The sequence below is a fragment of the Ambystoma mexicanum genome, chromosome 3p (genome assembly GCF_040938575.1).
Source record: "Ambystoma mexicanum isolate Mex_15411 chromosome 3p, UKY_AmexF1_1, whole genome shotgun sequence".
In the NCBI taxonomy this organism is placed as follows: domain Eukaryota; kingdom Metazoa; phylum Chordata; class Amphibia; order Caudata; family Ambystomatidae; genus Ambystoma; species Ambystoma mexicanum.
In genome coordinates, this window is record NC_090925.1 from 1073279707 (window position 1) to 1073292270 (window position 12564).

Here is a 12564-nt window from a genome sequence, read left to right on the forward strand (position 1 = left end):
GCAGTGTAGATGCTGTTGATTTTCAGGAGAGTAGTCTTCACTGCGATTATAAAAAGAAGAAGTTAGTAACTTTGTGTATTTAAAGCAGTGATGTTACTGTACATGTTAATTTTGCATCTTTCGTCTCAGTAATCTGCTTTGATATCTCAACACAGTGCATGTGTGCATTTCACTTCACTATGTGCTGCCTTTGTATGTTATTTGCACTATGTAAGTTGAACGTGATTCGCAAATGAGTACAATTTTTAGTTTATGAAAATGCCTTGTTTTTTTTTAAGCTTTGTTGTCCATAGCAGAGAGGTTTGTAAGTGATAGGTCATTATAGTACATGGAAAAGATTTCACTACTTTCATATTATAAGTATGAATCCGAAAAATCGGGAGACTCTCAGAGGGAGATGTCACCACAGCAATCGGGAGCATTTATTTTTCTCGTACGATCGCATTGGAAGTAGCATTAATGTAGGCGGTATAGAGTAAAAAATTGTGACATTTTCAAATGGAAAATCTAGTTTCGGGCTAAATAGGGAGGGTTGTTACGTATGTATAGGTTATTATGCAGGATACAGTAAGAAGTAGTGCGGTTTGTCAATGAAAAATTGGAAGTCTTGCACTTAAAGGGGGAGCTTTGAAATGTATTGGCTATGCAGATTTAGTGGCATTAATTTGTTTAAATGAAATCATAAGGGTTGCACATGTACTCTGATTAAAATATGCATACCTGTACTTTATACTCATGCATGTGCGCATGCATGGAGCTGTATGAAGAAATCTGCGACACTTGCACAGTAGTTTTTGAAGTAGGTGCTTTGCAATGATATGTGACTTGCATTCAGAGTCATCAATAGTACATTTGAAGTGCGAAAATTTGATGACGGAGTTAGGTGTAGAGATGTTGAATGTGATTGGTGGATGGTTGTGTGACGGCTTAGCTGTGTCCAATGAGGGAATGGATTTGCGAGTGATGTGGAAGGGTAGGACAGGCTAAGAGTTACATGCCGCACGTAGACAACGCATGTCCGCGGGTAGGGCGTGTCACATACGGGGTTCTACAGCAAATCCAGCATGGAAAGGGGACTGTAGGCATCAGCCAATCAGATGTTCACATTGCTCTTTTGTGTCGAAAGACGGTGCGTATACTGAAGATGGCAAAGGTGGAGAGAGTGAGGGTTTTGGTGCTTCGAGATATTTTTGTCCAAGGTTTACAGCACTATTCCGAAAGTAGGCATGTGGCACACAATTTTGATGTGAGAGAAGTGGAGGTGGTGTGGAGCACTGGGACTGATCGCAATGTTGCGGCAATTCTCCAAGTTTGCAGAGACATGCGTAGGATGACCACTCCCCATGTGGTAATTTTGCACTACGGTGCTTGCCATTTGGGCTACGTGAGTTCACATACTTTGTTGGAAGATTTGGAACAGTTGGTTCAAGCAGTCATGAACATCTTTCCAACTGCAAAAGTATTTTATTCTGGGTACTCCCTAGAGGAAAATGGGACAACAGTTCTGTTTTCTGTCCTGATCAAAGTATTGGGAGGTGTAACATCAATCGCGGCAGGCGTGCTTTCATGTTACGAGCTGGTATGTTTTTCTGCAGCCATGAGAACATTGTTCCCAGTAATGCGGTTTATTTCGAAGCAGATGGTGTTGCGTTACCTTCTTTGGGAAATGCCATGTTCTTTTGGAATGTAAGGCTTGCTTTGGAGAAGGTTCTGTAATAATTGTATTAGTAAAGTAAGAAGAAAAAATATTTAAAAAAACAAAATAACAGGTGTCTGTAAGGCATCTGCCCAAAAAACAAAAAAAAACAGCTCTTTTCAGAGCCCACCTTAAAGGGGAAAAGGGGAATAATATTTAAATGTACAGTCGTCATGCTGTGATCCTGTATGTGTCCACGGACATGGCGGTAGTTTGCAAGCAGCTCATATTACCATGCGCATGCAAATGAGAATGTGTGAAGTAAAGTTCAGTGGGTGTGTTCTGAACCGAGAAATTTAGTGAGAATGTCTTTTCCCTGACAGGAGACCAGACAGCCATGTGAATGTGCATGGGGAAAGTTGCTGTCTATCTGCAGATCTTGGATTTCCACATGTGGAAGTGCACTGGCATGGCGTGCATGGAATGAGGTGGCTGGACTTGGTACCTCTCTGTGCTACTTTACAGACAGAGCTTCATCCAGATATAATTATCATTCATTGCAGAGGAAACAGTTTAGGCAATGTCTTTGGAATTTCTTTGCAATTTGCAATGAAGGAAGGACTTGCAAAGGTCATGGACATGTTTCCAAATTGGCAAATAGTTTTTTCCCATATTGCACAAAGACAAATATGGCTGAGTTGTTCTGCATTTGGTCCACAAATGGAGAAAGCGAGGCGCAATGTTAATAAGGCTGTTTGTGCCTTTCTAAGAGATGTTGGCATGTCCTCATTCCACAATGAAAACATTTTGTTTCGCAGCACTTTCATTTTTCGCAGAGATGGAGTCCATCTCACATATGCTGGCAATCAGATTTTTCTTCGCAATGTACAAAATGCATTGCAACCTTTTTTGGATTCATAGTCACCTATTTGGCAATCTGTTTTTTTCCAATCTACAGTTTTTGAAACACACAAAACACCACCGAAAGGCTCTTTTCAGAGCCACCACTTAATCCCAGCGAAAAGTGCATTGGTTTTGCTCCGCTTGCACCCTCCATGTATGTTTGTGCGTCCTACGACTGTCTGCAGACTTTTTTAAAAATGCGCGGGGGCCTACAACAGTCACTTGATAGTTCTATTGTTAAACTTGAAAGGCGGCTCTCAAAATAGCCTTTTTTGTAATTTTTGTTGTTTTCCATTTTATTGCTTTTGAGCACACGACACACTAGGAGAGGAGGGCAAAGGAGGGTAAGGAAGGGACACCAACCATGGGGATAAGAAATGGCAGGTGGAGAGAGAAAGATGTAGGGTTGGATTTACTTAGGTAGGGAGCAGTTCTTCTGATGCTCTGTGACCGTAGCCTCAAAAGCACTTCGAAGACTCTCCCCCCTGCAGAGTACTGTGTCACAATACATACACAATATTGTGACCCTCGAAAGGTAAGGGTCAACAACATTGCGAATGGCTTGTGAGGAAGCTAGAGGGATGCGCTCCGCCACAGGAGTGTCTCTTATGGTGAGAGGATCGGACACAGAGAATGCTGTGGAGGAACTCAATCTACTACGTTCTTCACATGGCACCACCTTGCGAATGTCCGCACTGTGGGACAAAGTTAGGTATCGCTTCATGATTGTCGTACCAAAGCTGTACGCACCAGGTCTCCCGCGACTCAGCAGCAACTTGCACTGCTTACACCTGACCTGACCCTATGGGGGCTCAAATGGGAATGGGGAATGGTTGGTTGAATGGGTTCTTACCGGGTCCTCCAGGGTCGGAATGACCCAGTAAGTCCCCATTCAACCAGACCGGTGCCAGACCCGGTATTGGAGGCAGCCATTGCGCAAATAGCGCCATGGCTACCACCAATCTCGGAATGAGGGCCATTGTCTATGTTGTCTTTGGAGTGCAGTGGGTGAATTGTAAACTGGTCTAAAATATTGGATGCCGTTATATGATCCACAAGTACAAATTGGCTAGTTGGTGAGGAATCTTCAATTATTTGGGTGGTTCCCTTAAGTTCTGTTCAATGTTTATATCTTTGTAGTACTCATTGTTTATTTTAGATATTGTAGGGCTTTTCTAACTTTGTTTAAGTCTACTGGTTGTTGTCAAATTGTTTTTTCTTTCGTTGGTACACCATTAACTAGGATAATCAAAGATTGATCTATTGGCCGTTGCACTCCTAGAGTTTCTATATTTTCTTTAAGATCTAATGGCAAATAAACTACTTCACCACTAATGCGTTTCAGTAATTCAGAAGGAGGCAATTTGGCTGTTTTGGGTTAAAGGCGTATTTGTCAGGGTTGCTATGGCTTGGGTATGTTTATAATTATGAGGGTTGGAGTTTTTGACAATCTTTCTGGGAATTTCATTTTGTTTTGAGAGTTATGCCTTAACTTAGTTTCTAGATCACAGAAAAATTTCCAAGCCAAGAGGGTGGGTCTGCTTAGAGATCTGATTGGTTGAGGATTTATTTTGTCCTGAGAGAAGAATTCTCAACTGCCTTTCATCGTTTGTCATCAGCTGAGCAGGACTGGTGTAATTGAGTTAAATTTTTTTTTGGGCCTTTCCTATCTGGCTAAACCTTATGAAAGTGTGACAGGATTGGAAACTAAAGAAGATACTTTGGGGCTGGAAGGACTGCGAGCAGTGATTGAGCCAATTCATAATATACGTGCTTCATTTGTTTTTCTCCTTTTCATCTATTGATGTGAGAAGTCAAGAAAAAGAAGATTAATGTTTTAACTGTTCAGATTGGTTCAATGACAGTGAATTCTTCCTTTCATCATTCAATTTTGTGTGAAAGAACTAATTGGACATAAACAGTAAATATCATTTTCACTTTAACAGCGTAGTTGGGAACGTGCACGCGCGTGCAGGCAGTGAGAGTCGTTTACTGTGCAAGTCATTTAAACTGATTATAGTTCTGTAGTATTTACGTTATGCTTTCTTGGTGAGACTTGATCGATTCAGGAAAAGCCAATGATAGTACATTTTAACTCAAACATCTTTTGAAGATTGCTGTGTACAGCGATCAGCTGTAATTCAGTGAAAGCAGCTGTTCAACGACTCTGCGCACAATTTAATTATCAGGTTGTCGTTGCCACCCGCACTGTTTGTTTTTGTTTCCCTCCCATTAAGTGTTAAAGGGAGGAATCAGTTGCCCTAGTTGTTTATTTTTCGGAACGGACGTGGTTCAATAGAACCTAAGATCCTTTATGCCTCTAAAGAGTTTGTACACTGTAAACAGCTGTCTTTCCCAGTTAAACTAACCGAGAGGGAAGTAGGCACTTACCATATTATTCATATTGTTAAAGCGGTTGTGGGCAGTCTTGCTTTCTTTATTTAAGCAAGTGGTTAGGATAGAATTTTAAAGTGCTCAGTTTTTACGAAAAGCTAATGACTACTATAGCGCAGTGACTAATTCCCAAACGGTGGAGACAGGAGTGGGGGATTCGCAAATCAAACAGGGATAAGACTATGAGAGACTTTGCAAAGCTTAACTCTTGACAAGTAATGGCAATAAGCCAAGCTAAAGACTTTTTTATTTAAAGAAGGAACAAAGAATGTTTTAATGGTTAAGCCACAGTTTCTGAATTCAAGCAAAAGAGACTTCTGAAATTCCATTTTGATTTTAAGTTGCAGTTTTGGGCTTCTCCAGTTTTTGAATCCTTGCAAAAAAGCAACAAACTATTGAGTGAGACAAATTGTCATTTTCAACTCAAGGCCTTTTTCATCCTCTGGGCAGTTAGCAGAGGATACACAGGTACACAATAGTTCCCCTATAAAGTAATTCCTGGAAATGTATTTAAAGAGATTGTAATTGTATGTTTTAATCTATGCTTCCCTCCTTCACTGCAGATCTTCCTGAGGGTCCGGAAGGAGTCTTTTTAAAAATTTTCTCCACTTCCCCCTAACCCTCGGGAGTGAGGAATACTTAGCTGTTGATAGCTTAGTTGAGTGTTTCATGCCTTTGAGAGTCTGGTGGGGCCAGCAGCTTCCGCAGATCAATGGCCAAGGTGCACCCTGACAGTATTATAGCTTGCAATGGGTGTAGAGTTTGGATTATAATGCTCTAATATATATTAAGCTGCTGGAGAGGTTTGGGAAGTGGGAATCTCTCCATGTTATTAGTGATAGCCCATGAAGGAAATTGGTTATTATTGTTACTCACCAGTGAGGGGAGTACGTGGAACAGGAGACTAGAACGGCAAAACTGGGAAGTTGCTTGAAGAGTTTAGGGTGGGGCCTCCACCCGAGCCTCCTCTCTATGAGGGAATATAGATCTTCTAAATGATATGACCCCTTGCTGTGTGATAACCAGATAAGTGGACTGATCACCCAAAAGAGCGGGGAGAAAGCACTGCCGCGGACCAGGCTGCAAAGGAAAAAACAGCAAGTAAGTGTTCTGAAAGGTAGCCCTTATCCCCTGAGAGCCCTACTAACTAATGGAATGAATGAGCATTTTCCCCCGCTGTATTGCAAAATAAAGGAACAACACAGGAAACAACCTAAGGAACATAATGAGACTTAGAATCTGACTTAATTAAATATATAACAGAAATCAGGAAATGAGTACAGGATTTTACCAGTGGATTAGGAAAGTCAGAACACAACGGCAAGGATAAAATAAAAAAGGGGAATGTTAGTAGGATACTTATACCTGAGCGGCACGAGGGTCGCACTGGTTTTGATATGGTGCACAGCAGCAGAGTGTCCCTATGTGCACTAGCAAAAACAAAGCTTTAGTCCAATATTCAGCCCATGAAAGCAGAAAAAGTCTTACCACTGGTGTCAGAGGGGCGACAGATGTTGAAATGGAAGCATCATTCATGTACAATAAAAATCCAGGGAAAATACAGGTAGTGCGTGAATACAGGCAAGGTCTGGTACACTAGCGGGCAGCAAACAATGGCAGAACGTTTAGAAAAGGAGTCCGGAAGCAAATAAGTGTCTGGTACACGTGCAGGCAATGACAAAGGCAGAACGTTCTTTGTAAGGAGTCCGTGTAAGCAATCAGGGATCTGGTTGACGTACAGGCAAAAACAATGGCAGAACGTTAAGTGCAGAGTCCTGGTAGTGCAGCAAAGGTCTGATACACGGGCAAACAAGTACATGCCAAGGAGATCAAAATAGTAGTCCAATTAACAAGTCCGGGTCAATACCACAAAGAATAAGGAAGATGCCACTTGAAAGAGGAACTTCTTGTAGCTGGCTGTAACTGTAAACAGAAGCAGCATCCTGACTACTGCCACGGAATACATCAATAAAGGAGTGGGGCTAGCCAAAGCGAGGCTCAATTGCCGAACTACAACACAGAGCTAGGATTTCTGGGAAACTTAATTTCATGTTGTTAACTTCCAAGGCAGCTGCCACCGTGTATAGAAAGGAGCAGTATGACGACTTATCTGCTTGTGGAGTGCTATAACTCTCCTGATTTTCCTGATAGCCGTACCTGGGGAACTCCCAACTGCTCTAGGGAACCGAGTTGCTAAGGATGCAGGTGGCAGGAGCCCAGGCACAGGACGAGGTGAGCACCGGACCGTAACAATTATCAAGCTTTGTAATGCAGTATGTGCAAATTACTGAGGGGTCAGTTATTTTGTATTTGTTTTCTGTTATAAGATATAGAGCTAATTGGAACATTGTCTTCTATTTTGTAAATCATATCTACAGTTTTTGTGCTCTTTTTTATAAAATGTTCTGTGACAACACACACATACGTGGTTTGGTACTTCAGCAGATGTGCTTTTAAACTTTGCTATTACGTTTTTGTACATGTATTTTAGGAGATTGTCATTAGTAAGGTTTTTGCTAATGTTCTCTACAGTTACTGAATTTTCTAAGCGATCTTCAAGTCCAAAATATTTACTTTGGAAGTAGTCTATTTGCTGAAGGAGTTCTTTGGCTGTCCCATTTAGGAGAATGCTATTAAAATGTTGCAGTTGTAAAGCAGGACTTTTTACATAGTATAGTCTCTGGAGAAGATTCCATACAGTGGAATGATGCGTTGCTAACATTTTTATTTGGTGGAGGTGCTTTTGCAACCAGGTCCCGAAATGCAGGCTAACGAAAGTCCTCACAGTCCAGTGTCAAAATTGCGCACTGGACAGGAGTCCATGTTTTGTAAAGTTCTTATTCTAATTTTGTCTTTTAGTTTTACATTGTGATTTAGGAATTGTTGTAAACATTTGAAGGATTGTTTCCGTATGTTACACATTCAGGTGCATGACCATTTGTAGACTTTTAGGATTGGTTGGGTGGAAGGAATAGTTGATTGCAAGTTTGTTTGGGACATTTTTTCAGTAAAGGTTTCTTGTGCCATAATGCAGTATTTTATAGCCTCGGCCACTACTATGTATGGCAATTGGGTTTTTCTGTTCTTGTTAAGCCTCTTCATGGAAATATGGTTCTGTGCTGCTTGTGTGAATCCATTCACCTGCACAGAAGTTCCCAAAGGTATCTATGTTGACATTGTGCATTTTTAGAAGTACATTTTGTAGTTTACTGATTAATTTTGTTAGTGATTACATTAAAATTAATATAAACAATTTTATTTTGAGGAGCATTGCACTGTCAATGAGAGCTTCTGGGATTAGAATTCTGCAGTAATATTTAACGGTTGAGCAGAACTTTTTTGCTGTTTTCATAAGATTTTGAAGTACTCTACGGTGGAACATTTTCTATAAAATTAATTTTCTGGAATGCCTGACTGTGGCTATGTTAACAGTGGTAAATATAGTGGTAGTGTTATTAGCAGTTTTCTTCTTCTTTATACATTTGTTTTTATTTGTACTTTTTGGAAGAGGGGTCTTAGATTTTCACTGATAGCCAGTTCAGTTCTGTTGACTGACTGTGTTAGCAGTTTTGTTTGAACATTTGCTATACATTCTGCTAGAGGTGGATGAGTATTTTGAATGCCTTTATTTTTATCTGCTGTGTTTTTTCTTTTGTTTCTACAGAGTTGCTTTTCAGTATGCATTCTGTTCTGTCAGTTGGAGAAAAAAGGAACGGGTGGGTTTGAAAGTTGTGGAATATATTTGAATGCATTGTGAATGAGTGTGTGACTATGAGGGCAGACATAAATAGAGGGATGTGTGATTGTGCAATGGGCTGCTAGATCTGGTTGGGAAGGTTGTAAAAGTAGCTGTGTATGTATATGTGTGAAGGGCTTGAGTTAGTGTGTAAGAGAGTGCTAGTGTGCATGAATAAGTATGGACATTACAATGTTTTCATGATAATAGTGGGCGTTATGATAATGGTGTTCATATGAGAATACAAAGAGTGTACCTGGTGAGGTGCAATCAATAAGAGTGTCTTCTAGGATGTAGGTTGTTATCTTCCAGGAGGTTGTTCTTCACTGCAATTGGGAAAGAAGACAATTAGTGAGTCCTCTCTCTCTTCTCCCCCCCCCGTCCTCTACTGCCTCCTCTTCTCCTGGCCCTTCTTCGGGCACCTCTCCTCCCTCCTTCTCTGCTTTTCCCCTGTTCTCACCAGACAAGGTTTCTAGACAAGTCTGATCTATGAAAGTCTTGTCAAAACAGGTTCATCAACCCTTCCAGGTTCAACTTCGGTCCTACCTCTCTTCTATCTCTATCTCTACCAGTGGTGTTCCCCAGGGGTCTAACCTCTCTCCTGGCTGTTCAACCAATACCTGGCACTTCTTGGCCACCGGATTGTAACTCCCTGCCCGAACATTCAGTGCTATGCGGATGACAATCAACTCATTTTCAGGCTCCCTTCCGCCACCTCTTCTCTTTCACTCATCTCTGTCTTTCTGCTATCAAGGAGTGGTGTGCGACCAATGATCTCTGCCTTAATGCCAGTAAGACCGAGATTCTCCTCATCGGCACACCTGCTCCCTCCTTTCCTGTCACTCTGTGGCCGGCCTCTCTTGGCCCTCCTCCTGCTCTCATCTGGGAGGCTAAAAACGTTGGTGTCATCTTCGACTCCACACTTTCCTTCTCTCTTCACATCTCTGACATTTCCAAGAAGACACACTACCACAACATTGCCACTTACTTTCTCGGACATCTGACCTATGAAGCGTATGTCAGCTGAGGCTTTCGCTGCCACTTTCTCTCCCCCTCCTCCTCCTCTGGCTGACTCACACCCTGACACAACCCTGTCCCTTCTCTACTCTTCTATCTCTGATACTCTTGATGCTCTTGCCCCTGTCATGAGGATCCACTTGAAGTCCAAAGCCAAGTGCAGTCCCTGGTATGACTCTGACCAAGGTACACCTAAACGTAGGTGTAGGGTGGCTGAGCAAAAATGGAGGGCTTCTTGTTCATCCTCTGACAAAGTGGCCTGTCGCCTGCTCCAAAGGCAATACCGATTCTCTGTCCGCACTAAGAAGAGAGCCCACATTGAAACCTGTGTCTCTGCGGCATCTAACAACTCGGCCGAAATCTTTAAAATCTTCAAGGAGCTTGCCAACCCTGCAACAGTCTCCACCCCTCCTCTTGCCTCCCAGGCTCTCTGCAATGCCCTTGCCTCATACTTTATTTAAAAAACCCAGGCCATTCTGTCCACCCTCTCCTCCCCTGCCCCTCCCATCCCCCCTCATTCTGTACCTGCAGAACCCCCTTTAACCACCCCCCACCGTCCTTCTCTTCCTTTCCTATTTTCTCCCCTGATGAGGTCGCTAGACAAGTCCGATCTATGAAAGCCTCATCAAAACAGGTTCATCCCTGTTCCTCTAAAACCATCAAGGACCACATTGACACCCTCGCTCCAGCCCATGCAGATTTTTGCAACCACTCCTTTGCCTCAGGATCTTTTCCCTCCTCTCTGATGCACTCTCTTGTGCATCCTCTTCTCAAGAAACCCACAGCTGATCCTTCCTGTCCGGCTGGCTATCACCCTATTTCCATTACCCTCTTTCTGGGCAAACTCCTGGAAAAGCTGCCCATCTCTCAGCTTAACCTTCATGCAGATTCTGTTGGCTGTCTCCATGACCACCAATCTGGCTTCAGAGCGCCCAGAGCACGGAAACTGCTCTCCTGAATATCCGTAATGATCTGCTCTCCAACCTTGACTATAACATTCCCTCTGTCCTCATCTTACTTGATCTCTCTTCTGCCTTCGACACGGTCAACCACACCATCCTGCTCACCAGTCTCTGTAATAACCTGGGCATCACTGATCAGGCTCTGGCCTGGTTTACCTCTTTCCTCTCTGCTCAGCCCTGCCAGGTCCAACTGGGGTCCTTCCTATCATCTCTCTTCCTCTCTACCAGTGGGGCTCCCCACGGGTCTAACCTCTCACCCTGGCTCTTCAACCAATACGGCAACTCTCGCCCACTGTATTCCCATTTACTGCTCAAATTTCCAGTGCTATGCTGATGACACTCAACTCATTTTCCGGCTGCCCTCAGCCACCTCTTCTCTCTCTCTCATCTCCGACTGCCTAACTGCCATTCAAGATTGGTGTGCCGCCAATGATCTTTGTCTGAATGCCAGCAAGACAGAGATCCTCCTAATCGGCACACCATCTCCATCCTTCTCACTCACCCTCTGGCCAGCCTCCCTTCGCCCTCATTCTCTTACCTCTACCCACGAGGCCAAGCACCTCGGGGTCATCTTTGACTCCACCAGAGGTCAAAGTGGGTGGGAGCGGTCGGGAGCAGTGCTCCTATACTTTTTATTTTTAAGTTTCACCGTTCCTATACTTTCATTGTAAAAAAAATACCATTCCGGAATGGTTTTGTTTTAAATAAAAGTGTAGGAAGAAGTTGAAACTTGCACTTCAGTGCACTGTACTGAACATTCCCTTAAAGAGCAGGTGTGTTTGTTTGGGGGTTTGGATTGTGTGTGAGAAGGGGTGCAACAATGGGGTTTGTGGAGAACGGGGCAGGCTATCAAGGAACATAGTTCCACTACTTCACTTCAACCGCTGGACTCCACACTTTCCTGCTCCGACCATTTCTCTGAGGTCTCTAAAAAGTCAAACTTCCTACTGCACCTCCTCAGAGGTACTCTGCCTTTTCTCTCCTTCCCTCAGAAGCTCACTGTCTCCCAAGCATGGTTCTCTCTAGGTTGGACTATTGTAACAGCCTCTTTCTACATCTACCTGCCTCTACTCTCCGCCCTCTGCAACTTATCCAGAACAGGACTGCGAGACTTGGCCTTGGCCTCAAGCCCTGGGATCGTATCTCTCCAGCCCTAAAATCTCTCCATTGGCTCCCAGTGGATGCAAGGATTAAATTCAAAACCCTCTGCCTTGTCCACATGGCTTTCTGGGGCCTGGGTCCAAAATACCTTCAGCTATCCCTTTGCAAATATCTCCACTCTCGATCTCTTCACTCCTCTAACTCCCTCCGGGTTAATCGTTGTTCAAAGAAACGAGCTCGGGGTAGATTTCTGTCTTCAGCTGGGGCCTCCCTCTGGAACAACCTCCCTGCCAATCTAAAACTTGAGGAGAGCCATCTCCGGAAGAACCTCAAGACCTTCCTCTTTGCTTCCGGCATCACTCCCCCTCTCCCCTGCTGATCTGTTCTATCTTGGCACTGTACACCTGGCCACCCTCTGTTCCCTGGGCCCAGGTACCTACTCACCCTGCCACCCTCCTGCACTGCCTCCTGGCCCCTCCTTGCACTGGGGACTGTATCTGCACCCTTACAGCCCCCCCCAGTTTTCTTCTTTTTCTGCACTTATCAGACTTACCCAGTCTGCTGCCTTAAACATAGCACTTGCCACTTGCTGGCTGCACTACCACTGTTTATTACCATCATTTTCTATTCATTATTATTTATCTGCTCTCCCCTAGTACGCACTTTCCACTCTCCCCCTTCCATGTACTTTATTCCCTTTTTCCCATTCCCATGCACTTGCGCATTCTCAATGTCACTGAGCCTAGTAAGATCGTTGTTGTTATTTTTGTTTTCTCCCCTGTTCCCCTCCCTTGCCTAGTCACGCTCTGAAACAC